The sequence below is a fragment of the Peromyscus californicus genome, unplaced genomic scaffold (genome assembly GCF_007827085.1).
Source record: "Peromyscus californicus insignis strain IS unplaced genomic scaffold, ASM782708v3 Scaffold_14__1_contigs__length_90479793_seg_1, whole genome shotgun sequence".
NCBI classification, from domain to species: Eukaryota; Metazoa; Chordata; class Mammalia; order Rodentia; family Cricetidae; genus Peromyscus; species Peromyscus californicus.
In genome coordinates this window covers 2,517,580-2,539,672 of record NW_026294435.1, presented here as the reverse complement: position 1 = coordinate 2,539,672, position 22,093 = coordinate 2,517,580, and positions in this window count along the sequence as shown.

The window sequence follows — 22,093 nt, the reverse complement described above, 5'->3', positions numbered from 1 at the left end:
CTCTTAAAAGAACTTGGAGGGCTGGAGAGATGGCTCAGAGGTTAAGAACGCTGCTTGCTCTTCCAAAGGTCCTGAGTTCAATTCCCAGCAACCACATGGTGGCTCACAACCATCTGTAATGAGATCTGGTGCCCTCTTCTGGCCTGCAGGGATATGTGCAGACAGAACACTGTATACATAATAAATTAAAAAAAAAAAAAAAAAAAAAGCCGGGCGGTGGTGGCGCACGCCTTTAATCCCAGCACTCGGGAGGCAGAGCCAGGCGGATCTCTGTGAGTTGGAGGCCAGCCTGAGCTACCAAGTGAGTTCCAGGAAAGGCGCAAAGCTACACAGAGAAACCCTGTCTCGAAAAACCAAAAAAAAAAGAACTTGGATTTTCTCTTTTTTAAAAAAATTTTTTATTGATTCTTTGTGAATTTCATATCATTTCTCCTGATCCCATTCATCTTCTGTCCCCACACTTCAGTCCTCTGACCTTGCAATGTCTCCCCCAAAACAAAGTGCAAAAGCAAAATTAAAAAACAAAACAACAACAACAACAACAACAAAAGCAAATAAAAATCTCAGCATAGAAGGTGTAGTGTGGCCCAATGAGTCACATATTCCATACCACTTTCCTTTTCAGTGTTAGTTGTAATGAGTGACTGGTCTGGTTCAAGGCCTAAGTCTTCTTCTACACTCAAAAATTAATAAAATAATTTAAGGATTTATTAAAAAATATAATTTTAGAAAGTTCTTTATATGGAGGTTATTAAAAATGAGAAATTTCATGTAATGTAAGAATTTTATTTCCCCAAGTAAGGAAAGTAAAGTAAATGGAAATAAATTCATTTGAGAGTACAACAAAAATTTGTACTTGCCGGGCAGTGGTGGCGCACGCCTATAATCCCAGCACTCGGGAGGCAGATCTCTATGAGTTTGAGGCCAGTCTGGTCTAAAGAGTGAGATCCAGCACAGGCACAAAGCTACACAGAGAAACCCTGTCTCAAAAAAAAAAAAAAAAAAAAAAGAAAAAAAAGAAAAAAAGAAAAACAAAATTGTACTCAAAAATACAATTTGGAGAGTTAACCAGAAATAAATAAACAAACAAATAAAAATCAAACAACTTAGATTTTCACAATATGGAGCCTGTTCTACAATGTTTGATTTTGCCCATAATATACTTTTTCTTTGCTACCTGTGCAAAGCAGGAAGTCTCTCTACAACACCACTGAACTCCGAAATTATAGTTACTTTAGCATTAGCCTGAATATCATTTTATTCTAAAATTCCGTTACCTTCAAACCAACTGAAACTCTCAGAGTAGCATCAGTATCCAGCCAGATAAGAATCTTGCCCAGTTTCTGGTAAAGAACTTATTTCCCTCTGAAATGAACTGGTTTTGTTATTTCTCTCAGCATTCATGTGTTCCAAACTTCCATCTGAATGTCCATTAAGCTTTGCCTCCAGTAGTCAAGTGGTTTTATAACTTACAAGTGTTCCAAATTCTTCTACATTCTATACACAAAACCTTCCAAGTGGCTTAACAGCCACAAGCACAATTTATCACAGCAATGACCTCACCCCTGGACCCAATTTCTGTCTTAATGTTCCCTATATTTCTGTGATAAAATATCATGAAAAGACAACTGACAAGTAGAGGTCCTTGTTGTTGTTCTTCTTCCTCTTCTTCAGCCTTTTACTCATGCATCCTTTTTGCCTCAGCCACCCATAAGATAGACAGGTGACAGCATCAATGGTTCAATTGCACCATTTTCCCAAAATGACTAATGAAATTGGCTAATCTTGGGTTATTAAAAGAGAAGAAAAACACCCTGTTCAAGTAACTCATCCAGTTTTCTACTGAATCCTCTCTCTTTATCTATCCTGTGAATTAACTTCAAATCCTAAAGGAAATATTTTACTTCATACAGGTAACATGAATATATACTATCACTATGTACCTTTCATAATTCTACTTGTCTCACCTTATTTAAATTTTCAAAGTTTAGCTATTGACTGTGTCTTGGTTGTAAACTCATTAAAATAGTCCTAGTCACACAAATTTACAGGTATGAATACTGCTTATTTAGTTAAAAAGTACATATCTATAGGTTAATAGAGATTTAAATTTTAAGGCAAGTTTGGTGTTGAAGGAAAAGCAGAAACTGCCAAAAGGCAATCAGAATAAAAATAAAGAAACCCTGGCCAAATGAGGGATCTGACTTTAAATGTAAAAGTGGTTCAGCCAGAATGCGGAGGGGGAGGGGCTTGTTCCTGCCTCAATTTGGTAGGCCAGACTTTGTTGACTCTCCAAGGGAGGCCTTCCTCCCTCTGAGGAGTGGATTGAGGGAGAGGTGGGGAGAATTATGGGGGAGCATGAGAAGGGGAGGGAAGGGGAACTGTGGTTGGCATGTAAAATGGAAAAATTTTTAAAATTAAAAAAATGTTTCAAGTTCACAATTTATTAGCATCAAGACTATAAATACATAGACAAATAAATTGGTCTTTTAATAGGTTACTAGTAACTAAAAAGGTATTCATCTTTTAATAAATGAAGTATTAATTACTCAGGCATGAGGAAACTCAAACTCTGGGCACATGCTATTGTTTCAGAAGTTTATTGGAAAAGAAAAGGTATTTTCAGGATCCAATGTTATTTTCACTTCCACTTTAAGACAGGTTTATTTTTAAGGAATATTTATTTCTATTGTCAAATGATTCTTTGTGTTTTCTCTTTTGCTGTATAGTCAAATACAGAAATGTTTTCTACATGCTTTAGAGTCACAGTAGTTTCGTCTTATATTCTAAAAAATAAAATTATATTCAGACTTGTTACTAAATTCAGTATTATTGTATTTATTATTCATCAACATTATAAATGTATAAAAGACTTTTTCAAATATTTTTTGCTTAAGAAACATATAAGAAATGTTCTCAATTATCTTATTTTAAGAAGAAATTCTAGGTTATAGTCCATTACAGATACAAACCAAGGCAACTAGTGCTTGAAGCAGCTATTCACATCCACAATCAGAAGTGGATGGAGAGAAGTAATGTATGCATGAACACATAGAAAACATATAAACATATTACTGTTATAGCAGAACTTTTATAGTTCCATGTAACACACATACATATGTGTGGATGCATGTGCATGTGTGTGCATGTAAAGGAATAAAATCCTGAATTATAACTCATTCATGTGTTGTTCTATAGAGGATATTTCCAAGCATTTTCCTAAATGTAGATATACAAGTTTACAATCTTATCAGTGTGGTATGTGAGAATTTTCATCATTCTCTATTTGTTCAATGATATGTACAGTTACCATAGCTTTATGAACATGAAAAAATTCTTCCAATATCCTATACAAGTTTGTGACAAGTGCTTTTTGTGTCTTTCACACCAATGTTAATTTATTTGCTCTCTGCTGAGAGCTGAGGGCATCAATGCCCTTACCAGAGACCACAAGAACAAAAAGCAAATAGCAATTGGTGATTCAGGTGTCAACCCACCAGAAGAATAATGCTCTGATAGAGAAACCCCATTTCAGTGGGGCTTATGGGACCACAAACTCTGGTTGCATCTGTCTGCAATTTTCTCATACACCATTACATTTCTCCCCTAAAAACAGCTATTGGTATTTTCCCCACTGCTTGTGTGTTTATCTCTTGAATTTATTACATGTAATGGACACACATATAGTTATGGATGATCAGGAAGGTATTTTCTGATTAAGCTCTATAATTTTGATGAATAGAAATAATGCTGGGATGTTTTCCATGGCTCAGACTGACATAGGAACATAGCAGTGTTCTCAGCTACAAAGGCAGCTTTTTACACATTTGGCTGATTTAAGACCTCAAAACAGATTCAAAGTACACTAGTTGCCCCTGGAGAGAAGTTGTACAAGACAAATTTCCAGGTGTCTGTTTATTGACCCAAAGTCAGCTCATAACATTAAGACATAAACTCTTTGCAGCAACTGAGTTTCTGCATGTACTCGTAACCTCAAGGTTCAGCCCACTAATTGTTTATTGTTTAAGTTCTGAAGTTCAGTGTCATTTTCTGTCTGAGAATGCTAACTACTCAGAACTATGTGCCTGTTTTACTCACCATGCCTAGTCAATATGATCTCCCTAGCCTGAGAAAAACTATGTGACTTATCATGTGTTATTAGAATGTGTTGGACCCTGAAAATGTAACATATATGTCCAGATTTTTGCTGTTGAAGGTAATGGGGTGTGGGTGCAGAGAGAGCTGTGTAGAGGAGACAGATATGTCTATGTAGGGCAGAAATGTGTGTGTAGAGGAGAGTGAGAGAGCGAGTGAGTGGAAGAGTGAGTGAATGAGGCAGTAGTGTGTGAAGGAATATAGCAGACAGAAGAAATGTGTGTAGAAGAAATATGTATGTAGAAGTGAAGAGTGAGTGATGTAGAAGATACATGTAGAAAGATGTGTAGGGGGAGAGAAGGGTAGAGTGAGAGATCTGTGAGAGGGAGAGGTGTGAATAAAAGAGAGAGATGTATAGATGCGTAGATAAGATGTATAGCTGTGTAGAAGAGGTGTGTGAAAAATGAAGCTGCTGAAGAATGTAGCTGTGTGGAGACAGAGAGATTTTCAGAGAGAGATTTTTCTCAATGAAGTAAAAGAGAAAATAACCACCAGAAAGTGTGTGTTTTGTTATTTACCCCTCAGATAGAAAAGACTAGCCCTCACTGCATTCATGGATTTTTTGCATACCCTGAGTGTAATCTTGGAGCAGGCTCTCCCAAAGTCCATCAATAACTCTCTCTCCATTTTCATTCCTCTTATTTTTTCTTCCTCTTCTCTGGTTTCAACCTCTTTTTTTTTTTTGGTTTTTTCGAGACAGGGTTTCTCTGTGTAGCTTTGCGCCTTTCCTGGAACTCGCTTTGGAGACCAGGCTGGCCTCGAACTCACAGAGATCTGCCTGGCTCTGCCTCCCGAGTGCTGGGATTAAAGGCGTGCGCCACCACCGCCCGGCTTCAACCTCTTTTTTATTCTTTAAACAACCTTTCAGTTACAGCTACTTTAAAATGTGTTAACATCCTGCTACCAGATCTCAGATCTCTCTTTCTCTCATTCTTTTTTGTTCTTCTCTTTGTTTTCCTTTTTTGTTTATATCCAGAAGTCTTTTCTCCTTATACTTATTAGGCAGTCTGCTCACCTTCTAAAATATATCTGAAATCTATATTCAAACTATAAAAATATATTTTAAATATATATAAATACATTAAGAATGTACAGATTGGGATATTGATCCAAAAGTACTATAACATATTCTATTCAAAGAAATCTTAGTAGTGTGTTTTAAGAAAATTAAAAGCAAAATTATGTATGTATTTATACAATAAAAATTAAAACACTTGTATTATTAATAAGAATTCTTTATAGGTCAATTTATTTTGACAACAAAATTAAGCTAATAGGACACACACATATGCATAATTGGGTCAAAGTGAGCCAATGACAGTTGCTTTACACCTGAGAGGTCAAAACTTTGATTTTCCTCAGTCTAGGAAGTGTTTCAACTGTCCTAATATTGTACTGAAGATGTGGAGGGTACATGGAGAGATAGTGGTCCACAGTTCTTGTTGAAAGACCACAGTAGTGAAGTAATTATCAACAACAGCCAACAGGGTAAATTAACTTGTCTTCCAAAGGGGAACAAAGGGTGACTGTACCCTGTCCCCATGTCCTTCAGAGTCTGGGTGTTTGCTAGAAGATGCTGTAATATTTGGAGTGGATCTTCTTACTTCAATTAAGGCAATTCTGACAATATTCACAGACACATCTGTAAGTCAATCTGACATTTATCCTCAACTGACACAATCCTCAGAAGGAGAAGTCATGTATGACCTATAAACTATAACTTTGAGCATGTCAACAGTAATAGAAAAAATGAGGGAGGTGAATGCCCTTGCTGTGATAGAGAATAGAAGAAGGTAAAAGGCTGATTGATGTAAATACAGAAATATATAAAAGGAAATAGCTAATGAATTCAGTATCTTAGAGTTCCCTTTGACAAGAAGTGAGGGGGCTAAACACATCATTCTTCTTATTTTTTATAATATATATTATATTAATATGTCTTTCAATATCGTCCACTATTTTAGCTATTATTTATTATTTCTTATCTAATACAGCTATATTGCTGAGATTTCTTGTTTGGGAGTAATATCCTTGCTTAGCTCCTTTGCTAGGATTGTTTTAATATCCAAGTCCTTTTGTGCTGCTAGATTTGCTTCAGAGTACTGTGCATAATCTCTTTGCCATTACATTTCCTGTAGAAATACTGTTAGCTTGCATCCTTCAGTTTATTAGCTATTCTGACTGTTCAGGCTGTACAAGGTCCAAAATCTAGAGAGTCAATTGTTTTATGCTGGTGTTATAAAAGGAGACAAGACTAAATGAATCCTATAGTGGAATTACATTTGACTCATATGTAGAGGTAAATTTTATCCACAATGTCATAAGCCATCTTAATGTTTGACACACCAGCTTTGATTGCTGTGGGAGAGGCATCTTTGTAGAATGTTGTTAGATACTCATCTTCTCTCCACTGAATTTGGAAACGGACTAGGGAGAAACTCAAACTGATCAGTTCATGCTTTCTCTGTTAAACAGCAAAGTTTATGTTGTTGTGAATTCACTCCTCTGAAAGTTAATTCACAAGACCAACTTTCACATGAAATGATCACTTAAAGAATAGTTATTTTTTTCACCCACAATCAAAACTGCACTTAAAGCCCTTTATTCAGAATTTTGCTTTTGATTGATTTTTCATGAAAGGACTGTAACTCAAGGACAAATTCATCCATGTTTTCAATCTGATTTAGCTATCTCTGAAATAATTCCCACCTATTCCTTTCATGCTTTTAGGTTTTTGTGAATGTATATTTCTTGTCCATAACTAGAGCTCAATATAAGAAATTAAAAGTAATTTTTAAAAATAAAACAAACCAAGCCAGATACATTATGAAAAGATGTTATGACAGAATACATTTTTTTCAAATAAGTGTTTTTAAGTGCTGATTATTGTGAAGGAATATAGTTTTTTTTTTTTTTTTTTTGAGACAGGGTTTCTCTGTGTAGCTTTGCTCCTTTCGTGGATCTCTCTCTGTAGACCAGGCTGGCCTCAAACTCACAAAGATCCACCTGCCTCTGCCTCCCAAGTGCTGGGATTAAAGGCATGCGCCACCACTGCCCGTCTAGTTTTCTAAGCCTAATTTATGATAAGACGTTTAGTTTGAATGCAGAAGTAGATCTTGCAAGAGGATGTTATAGAATAAAAACAAAGTGCATGTTGCTCAGTTAGGATGGGGAGATGAATTAATTACAAGATGCCATATTTTGAAATGCTGTCTGTAATTGTTTTAATATCATATACCATAACAAAGTATCAGATTTTATTTGAGGAACTTATTTTAACTCAACATATTTTCTCCCTCTTTAAAAATAAGATAAAAAGAAAATCAGTTTAAAGGTCTTCAAGTTGTATTCGTTACCCCAATATGCTTGGAAGAACTGAAGAACAATGCTGTCTCTTTCACAGTTGACAGTCATTTTAACCTCATACATATACAATTACTATAACACTTTTATTTGATTGACTTGTGTTAATATATTTTTGTTTTATAAGATGTAAAGCTGTGAACAGGACTATTTAAGCTCTTTTATTCCTAAGTCTCAAATGAACATCCAATGAAACTATGGTTCTTTTTTAGTCTAACATACCTATTTTCTAAATTTTCTTTTTCTTATTAAATTAATCAATTTGTATTTTCCATCCCAGTGGTCAGATTTCTCTCTTTTCTTCCCTCCCCAACCTCTGCTAACCCCCATCCAATCCTCCTCTTTTGTATTTAGAAAAGGGCAGGACTCCCAAGTACATCAATCAGCCTTGGCATATCAATTTGCTGTGAAACTAGGCACCTCCTCTCCTATTAAGTTTGGAAGAGGCAACCAGTAGGATGGAAAGGGTCCCAAAAGCCAATAAAAAAGTTGTAGACAGTCCCTGTTCCCACTGTTAGTAGTCATACAAGAGGACCAAACTACACAACTGTTACATATAATCAGAAGGTCTAAGTCTGTCCCATGCAAGCTCTCTGGTTGGTACTTCAGTTTCTGTGAGTCCCTTTGAGCCCTGCTTATTTGATTCTGTGGGCTTTCTTGTGGTATCCTTGACCTGCCTGGTTCCAAAAATCCTTCATTCCCCTCTTCTGAAGGATTTCTCAAGCTTTGCCTAATGTTTAGCTGTGGGTCTCTCTATCTGTTTCTATCAGAGGCTGGATGAAGCCTCTCTGATAACAATTGGGCTAGACAAGAGTATATGAGTATAGCAGAATACATTAGAAGTTATTTCTTTTTTTTTTTTTTTGCCAGTCGTGTTTGGTTCTATCCTAGCTCTCTCTGGCTGCTCAGTATCTGGGTCCTAGTCCTCCAGGCAGTATCAGGGGTGGCTCCCCCTCTTTCTATGGGTCTCAAGCTGGACCAATCATTGATTGGCTACTCCTGTAATTTCAGTGCCACCTTTACCCTAGCATATCTTGTAGGCAGGGTAAATTGTAGGTCAATGGTTATTTGACTGTGCTGGGGACATAATTCCTCCAGTGAAGTCTTGCTTGAATATGGGAGATAGCCAGTTAAGCCTTGATAGCCTTCATTGCTAGGAGTCTACCTGGGGTCTCCCTCATAAATTTCTGGGATTTTCCATTGCACTAGCTTTCTAGCTCATCCTAGAGATGCCCCCTGATTCCTCCCCGCACCTGATCCCTTCTGTTCACCTCCACTTCTATTTCTTCCCCCAGCCTATCTGTAATATCTATTCTAGTTCACCTTCACAGTGAGACTCATGCATCCCCCTTGAGCCCTGCTTGTTACCTAGCCTCTTTGGGTCTTTAGATTGTAGTAGCATGGTTATCCTTTACTTTATGGCTACTATCCACTTATATGTGAATACATACCATGTTTGTATTTCTGGGTTTGGGATACCTCACTCAGAATGAACTTTTCTAGTTCCATTCAGTTGCCTGCAAATTTCATGATGTCATTGTTCTTAACAGTTGAGTAATAGTCCATTGTGTAAACATACCAGATTGTCTTTATCCATTCTTCAGGTGATGGGCATCTAGGCTGTTTCTAGCTTCTGGGTATTATGAATAAAGCTGCTATGAACATAAATGAGCAAATGTCCTATCTCTTTTCTACATTTTCAAAAATTTCTGATATGTATAAAATATGGAAAAATTCAACATCATACATGAATATAAAGTATCTTTACCAGATTAGGTCTTGATTATTGTCTAATATTTTCCTCATTTGCTGAACCCTTCTTATTTCCAACCAATCCTTTTTCTTTTTTCATGATCCAATACTTTCCCAATTTGATGTAATATCCGTGAAAACCACTGTGGCCACAATTTATGCAACATGCATAATTTTTAAAATGTAACATACCAAAATCATCTAGAGAGCTTCAATAAACACAAACTGCTGGACCCCACCCATAAAGTTTGTGGCCAAGATCTAAACCACAGTATTACTTAAAGATCCACCTTCCTAAATTCCTAACAAGTGAAGACCATCTGCTAAAGCTAATAAGAAACCCTCTGGAGGACTGTTGAGATATTAATCTTCCATATTCCAATAAGAATGTGTAGTGTGCATATTATTATGTGCCTTTCAATGTAAAAAAATAAAAATGCTACTTAATGGCAGTTTAGCATCATTAATTCTTTCAATCTTTGTAATGTAGGCTATCACCAACCTCTCCAATACTGAGACATTTGTCATAGTTTTGAGCATATTTGGACTTGATGTAACTGACAGGAGCTTAGCAAAAAAATGCACTGAAAACTGATTATTTCTTTTCCTTATAAGTAGAAGTAACATAAACAGTAGGTAGCTTATATTCCCTTATGTAGTAGCAGAAGATTGAAATTCTAGTTTCACACAGCTAGTCCCCTGACTTCCCAAATATAAATTCTTATAAGATTTGTAATATGATTTGAGTATTCATTGCAACATACTAAATCTTATATAAAAAGTTGTGTATGTTCTTAGCACATAAAATTGGAATTAATTTTGAGTTCATAATGTAAAAATCTTTGCTCTTTCATTATTTTCAGACTTAAATGTTTTTATTAAATATTTTTAAAAATTTATCATTGAAAAGTCTTAGCATTTCTTTCTTACACATATATATTGTTCTATTTTCTCTCTTTTCAGATTCAGTGGCACAAATTAAATCTTTTAATTGAAAAAAAGTTCATTTTCTCAAGAATCTATCTCCTATTATTTTTCCAAGTAAAAATGTTATCTGTTCACTGCTTTAAATCTGCCAAAAGGTAACTGAAAATGGTAACTAAAAAGTACAAAATAGTAACTCTGATGATATTTGCACATGAATTGTGTACTTCTAAATGAAAATCAGAAACCATTCAAAAGTCAAAAATACTTATTATTACCTTCCACAGAAAAAACTATATTTTTTTATAATCTCTTCTAAATATAACATAAGTTGGAACATTAACTTATTTAGTACTTCAAGTAAAATTTTATAACTTTTACCCTACTTTTGTTGCTTATATTGTATTCTCAGATAGCCATTAAAAAAAACATCACATAGTAGATTGCTTAAACAGTACTAAAGTAATTTATTCCATTTTTCATATACAAAAGTTCAAAGACTTAAGTGCTGTCCTAGTTTTTCCAGTGAGATTTAGCACCACAAATAGGATGATCTAAACTCATTGAACACCACACCCCACACAACAATATATTTTATAATAGTTTAGAACTCAGGTTGTCACCAAGTATAATTAATCTACCAAACCAAAGACTGAATTAACAGTTTCATATGGTGATTAAACTGTGAATGGGCACCCGCTCTCTGGGGCTCTACACTAGGGCACACAGGCCTATCAGATTTGCTAGAGGCAAGGGTAGTTCAAGGGACCCCAGTGAAGACACTGGATACTGCCTGCTACAGCCCTTTAAAGCTTCCAGAAACCCCCAGACTACACCACCATCCCTGGGCTCCATATCCTAACCTAATACTTGAAAGAAGTGTTCAGCTTTACCAGAAGCTAGGCAGGACCTAGGAACCCAAGACTTCTATATTTCCAAAGGTCAGTAATGATCTAGGAACCCCAGGCCAGAAAGGAAGAGAAACCAAGGAGTAAAACACCCATCCAACAAAGACAAATGCAGGGATCAATGCCTAGATCTAGATCCCAAATCCAGATGCTTAAACACCAGTGTAAGAACACAATCAATAACAGAGAGGCAATATGGCATCACCAGAGCCCAGCTACCCTACAATAAAAAGACCTGAACAACTCTGGTGATGGGATGGCCAAACACCCTAATTGTTGTGCTAGAAACCTCATCCAACTACTGAGGGATCTGGATGCAGAGATCCATGACTAGGCCCCGGGTGGATCTCTGGGAGTCCAATTAGCGAGAATGAGGAGGGTTTATATGAGCGAGAATTGTTGAGACCAAGGTTGGATAAAGCACAGGGACAAATAGCCAAATGAATGGAAACACATGAACTATGAACCAATGGCTGAGGGGTCCCCACTGGATCAGGCCCTCTGAATGGATGAGACAGTTGATTGGCTTGATCTGTTTGGGAGGCACCCAGGCAGTGGGACCAGATCTTGTGCTCATTGCATGAGTTGGCTGTTTGAAACCTGGGGCCTATGCAGGATTGTTTGGCTTGGCCTGGGAGGAGGGGACTAGACCTACCTGGACTGAGTCTACCAGGTTGACCTCAGTCTGTGGGGAAGGCTTTGCCCTGGAGGAGATGGGAATGGGGGGGGGGTTGGGGGGAAGGTGAGGGGGACGGGAGGGGGGGAGAACAAGGGAATCCGTGGCTGATATGTAGAACTGAATTGTATTGCAAAATAAATTAATAATAATAAAAAAAAAAAAAAAGAGTAAGAACTAGACAATGGTAGGCCTGAGCTAATGGCCGAGCAATTTAAATAATAAAAAAAAAAAAAAAAAAAAGACCTGAACAATCCAACACAGCTGAAGCATAAGAAAATGATCTTAAAATGATTTTGTGAATATGATAGTAATCCTTAAAGAGGATATGAACAAACCCTTAAAATTTTGAGGAAAAGATAAACAAGAAATGGAAGAAATCAATAAATCCCTAAAGGAAGTCCAAGAAAAACAAACAAAGACATCAAGGAAACTGAGATCTGAAAATGGAAATGGAAGCAGTAAAAAGAAAAACATAGGAAATCCTGAAAATGGAAAATCTGGTCAAGTGAACAGAAACTACAGATGCAAACATCATGAACTGAATACAGGAGGTGGAAGAGAGAATCTCAGGCATTATGATACCATAGAGATAATAGATTCATCAGTCAAAGAAAATGTTAAACCTAAAAATTTCCTAGCAAAAACCACCCAGGAACTCTAGGACACTATGAAAAGACCAAAACTAAGAAAAATAGGAATAGAAGGAGAAGAAACTCAGCTCAAAACCACAGAGAATATATGTAACAAAATAATAGAAGAAAAAATTTCCATTCTAAAGAAGTAAATGCCTATAAAGGTATAGAAACTTACAGAACATGGTATAGAGGATCAGAAAAGAAAATGCTCACCACATAATAATCAAAACACTAAATATACAGAACAGTGAAAAATATTAAAACTCACAAGAGAAAAAGGCCAAGTAACAAATAAAGGCAGACCTATTAGAATCACATCCAACTTCTCAATGGCAAGCCTAAGATCCAGAAGGGCCTACACAGATTTGTTACAGAAATCAAGAGACCAGGGATTTCATTCAAGATTACTATATAAGAAAACTCTCAATCACCATAGATAGAAAAAACAAGGTATTTCATGACAAAGTCGAACTTAAACAATATCTATCCATAAATATAGCCCTATACAAGGTACTAGAAGGAATATTCCCACCCCAGAAAGTTAACTACATCCACAAAAACACAAGCAATAGATAATCTCAGAACAGCTACACTCAAAGAAGAAACACACACACACACACACACACACACACACACACACACACACACACACACACAGTACCAAAATCAACATCAAAATAACAAAAATATTTAATAATCATTGGTCACTAATGTCCCTCAATATCAATGGCCTCAATTTGCCAGTAAAACAACACAAGCTAACATAATGGACACAAAAACAGGATCAAACATTCTGCTGCATTCCAGAAACACGCCTCATCATCAAAGACAGACAAGGGTTAGGAAAAGATTTCTCAATCAAATGTACCTAAGAAACAAGTTGGTGTAGCTATCCAAATATTTAAAAAATAGACTTCTGAACCAAATTAATCAAAGAGAAGGAGAAGAACATTTCATATTCATCAAAGGAAAAATCTACCAAGGTGTCTCAATTCTGAACATCTATGCCCCAAATGCAAGGGTACCCACACTTGTAAAAGAAACATTACTAAAGCTTAAATCACACACAGAATCCTAAACAATAATAGTGGGAGACTTTAACACCCCTCTTTTACCAATGTGCAGGTCACACAGACAGAAACTAAACATAGAAATAACAGAACTAACAGACTTTGTGACTCAAATGGACCTAACAAATATCTGCAGAACATTTCATACAAACATAAAATAATGTACCTTCTCAGCATTGCATGGAACATTCTCCAAAATTGAACATATACTTGGCCACAAAGCAAGTCACAACATATACAAAATGACTAAAATAAGCCCCTGTACCTTCTTAGACCACCATGGATTAAAGCTGGATTTCAAAAACAACAGAAACAACAACTCAAGGAAAACTGAAAAACTCTGCATTGAGTTAAACTGGGTCAAGGAATAAATAAAAAAAAGAAGTTAAAGAGTTCCTAGAATTCAATGAAAATTAATGCACAATATATCCAAACTTGTGGGACACAATGAAAGTGGTGCTAAGTACTAGCACTAAATACCATCCTAGCACTAAATACCATCATGAAGAATTTGGAGCGATTTCATACTAGCAACTTATCAGCACACTTGAAAACTCTAAAACAAAAAGAAGCAGACACACCTAAAATGAGTGGATGGCAGGAAATAAATTGAGGGCGGAAATCAATAAATAAAAATGAAACAAAACAAAGAATCAATGAAACAAAGAGTCGGTTCTTTGAGAAAATCTACAAAATAGATAAACCCTTATCCAAATTAACTAAAAGGCAGAGAGAATATCCGAATCAACAAAATCAGAAATTAAAAGTGGAACATGCCGGGCCGTGGTGGTGCACGCCTTTAATCCCAGCACTCGGGAGGCAGAGGCAGGCGGATCTCTGTGAGTTCGAGGCCAGCCTGTTCTACAGAGCGAGATCCAGGAAAGGCGCAAAGCTACACAGAGAAACCCTGTCTCGAAAAACCAAAAAAAAAAAAAAAAAAAAAAAAAAAGTGGAACATAAAGACAGGCTCTGAGGAAATCCAAATAATCATTAGGTCATACTTCAAATACTTATACTTCACAAAAACAGGAAATTCTAAGAGAAATGGACAAATTTATTGATCAACACTACTTACCAAAGTTATATCAGGATCAGATATACAATTTAAATGGACTGATAACACCCAAGGAAATCAAAGCAGGCATTAAAAGTCTCCAAACAAAAAAAGAAAAAAAAAAAAAAGAAAAAAGAAAAGGAAAAACACAAGGCCAGAATTCTATCAGACTTTCAAAGAAGAGCTAATATCAATACTCTTCAAATTATCCCAGAAAATAGAAACAGAAGGACCATTGCCAGATTCTTTCTATGAGGCCACAGTCACCCTGATACCCAAACCACACAAATAATCAACAAAGAAAAATAATTACAGATCAATTTCATTCATAAACATTGATGAAAAATACTCAATAATATACTAGCAAACTGAATCCAAGAACACATCAAAAAGATAACCAACGATGACCAAGTAAGCTTCATGCTAGAATGTAGGGATGGTTCAACATATGAAAATCTGTCAATGTAATCCACCATATAGACAAACTGAAAGGAAAAAAAAGCCACATGCTCACTTCATTAGATGCTGAAATAGCCTTTGTCAAAATGTAACACCCCTTTATGATAAAAGTGTTGGAGAGATCAGGGAAAAAAGGAATATGCCTATGCATAACAATAGAAATATACTGCAAGAGAATATCCAACATCAAATTAAATGGAGAGAAACTTTAAGCAATCTCAGTAAAATCAGGAACAAGCCAAGGTTGTCCACTCTCTCCATACCTGTTCCATATAGTACTTGAAATTCTAGCCAGACCAAGAGAGAACAACTAAAGGAAATCAAAGTATACAAATTGGAAAGGAAGAAGTCAAAGTATCATTATTTGCAGATGATATGATAATATACATAAGCGACCCCAAAAACCTGACCAAGGAACTCCTACCGATGATAAACATCTTTCATCAAGTGACTGGATACAAAATTAAGTGAAAAAAATTGATAACCCTCCTATATACAAATGATAAATGGGCTGGGTAAGAAATTAGAGAATCAACACTCTTTACAATAGCCTAAAATAATATAAAATACTTGTTACTCTAACCAAGCAAGTGAAAGTCCTGTGTGATAAGAACTTCAAGTCTTTGAAGAAAAAAATGAAGAAAATATCAGAAGATGGAAAGATCTCCCATGCTCATGGATTAGTAGGATTAACATAGTAAAAATGGACATCTTACCAAAAGAAATATACTGATTCAATGAAAGCTCATTAAAATCTTAACACAATTCTTTACAGACCTTAAAAGAACAATACTCAACTTCATAAAGAAAAACAAAAAGCAAAGAACAGGTAAAGCTGTAGAGAGCCGTGCACGGCCGTGCCTCAAAGATGGCACTGCGTCTGGCTTCTGCCTTCCCGATGGCAGGTGCTCCTTATTTGGCTAAGGCTAGGAGCTGGCTTGCTTCCACACACCTGGACCTAATCTGGCTTGCTTGCGCATATCTGACCCTATCGGCATTGTCCACGTGGCACTATGGGGTTGATTGCCCAGTGGCTATAAAGGGCGTGGGCTGGCTTTCCCGGGAGGAGATAGAAGATCGGAGGAGATGGAAGATCGGAGGAAATAGGAGATCAGAGTGAGAGTGAGAGAGAGAGAGAGAGTGAGAGAGAAGAGGGAGATCGGAGGAGAAGGAGAAGAGAGAAGATGGCTTTCCCCGGGGTCAGAAGATTGTTCAAGGTTCCTGAATAAACTGCTTGGAGAAGAGCCTGGTGTTGCGTCTTCCTTGCTGGTCGAGACGGACGCAACATAAAGCAATCCTGTACAGTAAAAGAAATTCCAGAGGTATCACTATCCCTGATTTCAAGTTCTACTACAGAGCTATAGTAACAAAAACAGCATGGCATTGGCATAAAAACAAGCAAGTGGATCAATAGAAATGAATCACAAACCTAGATGTAAATCCACACACCTACAGACACCTGATTTTCAACAGGAAGCCAAAATTATACATTGGAAAAAAGAAAGCATCTTCTACAACTGGTGCTAGTCCATTTGGATGTCAGCATGTAGAAGAATGCAAATAGGTCCATACCTATCACCCTGCACAAAACTCAACTCCAGGTGTATCAATGACAACATAAATCCAGGTAAACTGAACCTGATAGAAGAGAAAGTGGGAAATAATTTCAAGTGCATTGGCACAGGAGAAAACTTCCTGAACAAAACACCAACAGCACAGGCACTAAGAACAAAAATTAATAACTGGAGCCTCATGAAATTGAAAAGTTTCTGTAAGGCAAAGGACATTGTCTTTAGGATAAAACAGCCACCCACAGAATGGGAAAAGATCTTTACCAATTCCACATCCAATAGAGGGCTTATTTCCAAAACATAAAATGAACTCTAGAAACCAAATAATTCAATTTAAAAATGGAGTACAGATATAAACAGAGAATTCTCAACAGATGAATCTCAAATGGCTGAGAAACACTTAAGGAGATATTCAACACCCTTAGCCACGAGGGAAATGATAGTCAAAATGACTCTGAGATTCTGTCTCACACTTCTCAGAATGGCTAAGTTCAAAAACACTATCTATCGACTGCTCATCCTGGAGAGGATGTGTAGCAAGGAGAGGACTCCTCCACTGCTGGTGGGAGTGCAAACTTGTACAGCCACTTTGGAAATCGATATAGCAGTTTCTCAGGTTAAACAGGGATCAATCTACCACATGACCCAGCTATACCACTCTTGAGCATATGCCCAAAGTTTGCCTAATCATACCACAAGGACAACAGCTCAACTATGTTCATAGCAGCTTTGTTTGTAATAGCCAGAACCTGGAAACAACTATATATTCTTCAAGTGAGAAATAGATAAAGAAAATGTAGTATATTTACAGAAGAGAGTATTACTCATCTGTTAAAAACAAAGACACTGGAATATTTGAAGGCACATGGATGGAATTACAAAAAAACCCCAAAACCAAAAAACCAAAAAAATCATCCTGAGTGAGGTAACCCTGACTGAGAAAGCAACCATTATATGTACACATTCATAAGTGGATAATAGCTCTAATGTAAAGGATAATTATGCTACCATCCCAGACCTAGATAGAATGGGTAACAAGGAGGGCTCATGGGGAAATGCTGAATCTCCCTGGGAAGGAGAAATAGAAGAGATTTTGTGAGTAACCTGAGGGTGGGTGGGGATGGAACATGAATGATCAGGTTGGGGCTAGGTGTGGAGAGGGAGAATACTGAAAGAGATTCCTGGAAAGAGGGGGCATTTTGGGGTCAGATAAAAACCTAGTGCGGTGGTGGCGCACGCCTTTAATCCCAGCACTCGGGAGGCAGAGCCAGGCGGATCTCTGTGAGTTCGAGGCCAGCCTGGGCTACCAAGTGAGTCCCAGGAAAGGCGCAAAGCTACACAGAGAAACCCTGTCTCGAAAAACCAAAAAAAAAAAAAAAAAAAAAAAACCTAGTGCATGGAATCTCCCAGGAATCCACAAGGATGACCCCAGCTAAGACTCCTAGAAATAGTGGATACATAGCCTGAACTGGCCATCTCCTCTGACCAGATTGGTGCCTAGCCCAGTTGTCATTAGGGAGGCTTCATCCAGCATCTGATGGAAACAGATGCAGACTTACAGCCACATATTAGGTTGAGTTTTGAGAATCCTGCAGAAGAGACAGGGGACTCAAGGACACCCTAAGAAACCTCACAGAATCAACTATCCCAGACTCATAGGCACTCACAGAGACTGAAAGGACAACCTGGGAGCCTGAATGGGCCTGACCTAGGTGCTCTTCATAAATGTTACAGTTGTGTACATGGTCCTCTTGTGGGACTCCTAACAGTGGGAACAGGGGCTGCCTTCTACTCTTATACTGTCTTTTGGGACTCTCCTCCTGTTCATTTTGCCCAGCCTTAGTACATGAGGAATTGTTTTAGTCTAAATGCAACTCGATATGCCATGTTTTGTTGATATTCATGGAAGACCTGCCATTTCCTAAACAGAAAAGGAGGAAGAGTGGGTTGGAGTTGGGAAGAGCGGTGGGTGGGGAGTTAGACTGGGAGGAGAGAGGGGAGGGAAAACTGGGGCCAGGATGTAAAATAAGTAAATAAAAAACATATATAAATGAAAGGTAGAACTATTTTTGAATAAAAAATGTTTATATGTTGAGTTATTAACATCCTAATGCTATGTCTGCTACATGTGAACATTTTACCTTCAAGCAAGTTAATAAGCATTACCAATTCATGGTTGAAAATGCAAAAATGTAGCTGGGAGATGGTGGCCCACACCTTTAACTCAAGCATTCAAGGGACAGAGGCAGTCTCATCTCTGAGTTTGAGGCCTACTTGGTCTATAGAACAAGTTCTAGGACAGCCAAGGTCATACAGAGAAACCTTGTCTGAAGAAGAAAAAAAAGAAGAAGAGAACAGAGGCTGAGAGGAGAGAGAGAGAAAGAGGTGAGGTGGCAAAGCATTTGACTCATTATGAAGTTATTTTACAAACAAAATGATGAAAAAAAGAATAAATCTCTTTTCTTTCTGTTATTATCTATTCTTTTCCCAGCATTAGGTACAGAGGTAAGTGGCAAATAAGTGTTCAGGTTTTATTTAGCAATATTTTCAACACTTTAAATTGACAGCAGTGCATGTCAGCACAGAAGGAGTAGTAGTTGGAAGCCCATTTGACTGTACTAGCCATTCACATCTTATGATGCCAGAAGCCATCATAATTATTCTCACCTGAGAAGTTAGGGTACTTCTTATATTTAAATAATATATTTGTATAATTTTTAGAAACTTAGTATTTTCACTGTAAACTTTTCTTTTTAAACTTGCTGAGGCTCAAGCTCACCATCATACTTTACCTCCACCCTGTAGAGGGAATTTTTATTTTTATTCATGATTCCAATATAGACTTTGCTTCCACACCTTAGAAGCTTACCTGTGCTTCAGTCTCTAATTCTCAAAATTGGAAGCAAATATCTTTTGTATGTTTCCACTTACAGTCCCCAAACTTGAAATGCTTCCTTTTACTCTAACTGTGGTTTGGCTTCTTGATTTATCTGAAAGCTGTGTGTAAGTTTCCCTTCTGCAAAGAATATCTTTGTCTATAAGCCACTTCTAGTTATGTAAATATATCAGCATTTACATAATTATCAGTATTTGCTACAAAAATCAAAGGTTCATTTTATTGAGCCTTACATTCTACTACAAAATCCTTGTAAGAATTTTTATACTTGCATATTGTGACCTAAATGCTTACTCTTTTCCAAAATTTATCTGTTGAAAAGGCCTTTAAGAGATGACACTGAGAAGGCAGAGCCCTCATCAATAAGGATGCCATAAAAAAGAAGCCCATTGGAATTTGATTTGTCCTACACAAGAGGACGCTTGAAGAAGTCTGAAAATGGCTTCAGCAGACACTGCCTTTGTCTGACCTTAGACCTCCAGCCTCCTGAACTTGATGACTTAAATTTCTGTTACCCAGTCTACAACAAGTTGCTTTAGCAATGTTAGTAGACTTAGACAGGCTGCCTGTAAGAGTCATGTACTGTTGTTATATTTTGCCTCCCAGATTTTCCTCCAAGCAATTAGTTTAGGTATTTTGTTCAATATATATGGCTAAGAGTTTGTAGTAATTGGAGTCTTGAGGGATGTGGAAGTGGCTTGCCATTCTTTCCAGTTTCTATGGTCACTTTATCCCTAATGCGGCTCTTGTCATGCCATCAAATCTACATTCTGTAACTTTTGGATGTGAGAAACAAAAACCATCCCAGATACTCACAAAGACTCTGCTGGCTCATTGAGCTCTATGGACACCTTGAGAAGATGCTCTCCTCTAAGTTTCTTTGTTTATTTCTCTACTGATTTTCTCTTTCTTCTTTCTTATTTATATTTTGTAATGTAATTATAGCAAAACTGAATTATTTTTCAACAAGGTCAAAGATATAAGGTAAAAACTTAGAAATTTTCAACATAGGAAATCTTTTTTTTAAAAAGTTATTATACTCAATATTTTCCTACATTTCAGTAGGAATTCAGTATTAAGCAATACTGGAAAATGCTTCTTCAAATATACCTTTACATGTGCTTTTTGTCTATATAGGTATTAATGATTTCTTTATATCTAATTTTCTGAAATGTTACAGTAAGGCACAAACTCAGAGAATGATTACAGATATGATAAGAGTCTAATCCATTAATTCTGTCAAGATGTACATGGAATGGTTTTTTTTTATTTGCATTAAATACATACATATGATCAGCAATAGGAGATCTAGGCAAATTTTTAGATTCAAAGTTGACAAGATTTGCTTATCCTTGGTTTGAACAAGACTCTAAGAGAGGGAATGAAAAGGTATCCTCAGTATTTTAGTGAATAACTGAACAATATTAACTGCTCTTGAGAAATTCAATGTAAAGGTGTGTGGAGAAAATTGAATGTATATTGTACAAATTGTACATAAGTTTTTATTCAGGATGTAGGTAACTTCAAGTTTTAGTAATTCAGTGAAATCACATGAGAGTAAAAGAAATAAAGTTGCTGTGGTTTAAGGGTTTAAGGGTGTCTTCCTAGAGGTAAAGTGTTTCAAAGGTGATACTATGTGCAGATCAGACATTTAAGATGTAAATAAGCCATGAGGGATCTCCCTCACTGCTAGGATAGTAGCCTTCTTAGGAGCTCATATTATTGGGGTTAAGTCTATCAGAAACAATTCTTACTAGCTTCTCTTCTTGTGTTCAACAATGTGAAGGTACAGTAAAGAGGCACTAGTTACCATTCCTTGACACAAATTTCCCAAGCTTTAGATCAATGATAGAAAAATTTAGTTATTCACAGGCATAGGTGCTTGGTTGTATATATGAGCTAAAGAAAGTGTTTTAAGGATCTGGCCTATGAGTTTTGCAATATTTAATATACAATATTTATCTTAAGAAGTAAAAGCAGTATATTAAAAATTGTGAAATGAAGTAAATAGTGAGGTAAGATCTCCCAAAAGGAATGGCCACATTTCCAACAAAGAAAGGAAAGAGGACAAATGTTTTAAGAAATGGAGAACAATGGTATGACATACTATCAGATTCTAAAGTAAGACAAGGATAATACACATATGGAAGGAACCTATATAACTCTTCCCAAAAATTCACAGTTATTTAAAAAGGGAAACTGGATAGAGAATAGAAATATCAGGTTAAGCTGGTTGAAGATCTGATAGATTCCAATATCTTAACACATTAAAAACAAAGAACTGAGACTTTGTAATAAAAGGGAGACATTCATTAAACAGATGTGTATTCTGAGTAGATTAGTTAATTGACAGCAAACACTTTGAATAGTGCTATTCACAAAATGAATGTTCTCTGGTGGTTGCTACTATAGTTATTAATAAATCTTCACTATAATAATAGAGTTATACTTTAAAATAAATAATCATCATTTATTTTTTTGTTTATTATTCCACTTAAAATTTGACTTCTGATAATTTTTCAAGGAGGTAGCTTTGTTAATTATTGTTGCTTGCATATGTAAACATACGATTTATTTACTGTCTGGGTTCTGTAGATGTTATCTAAAACAAATGTAATTTATTTAGT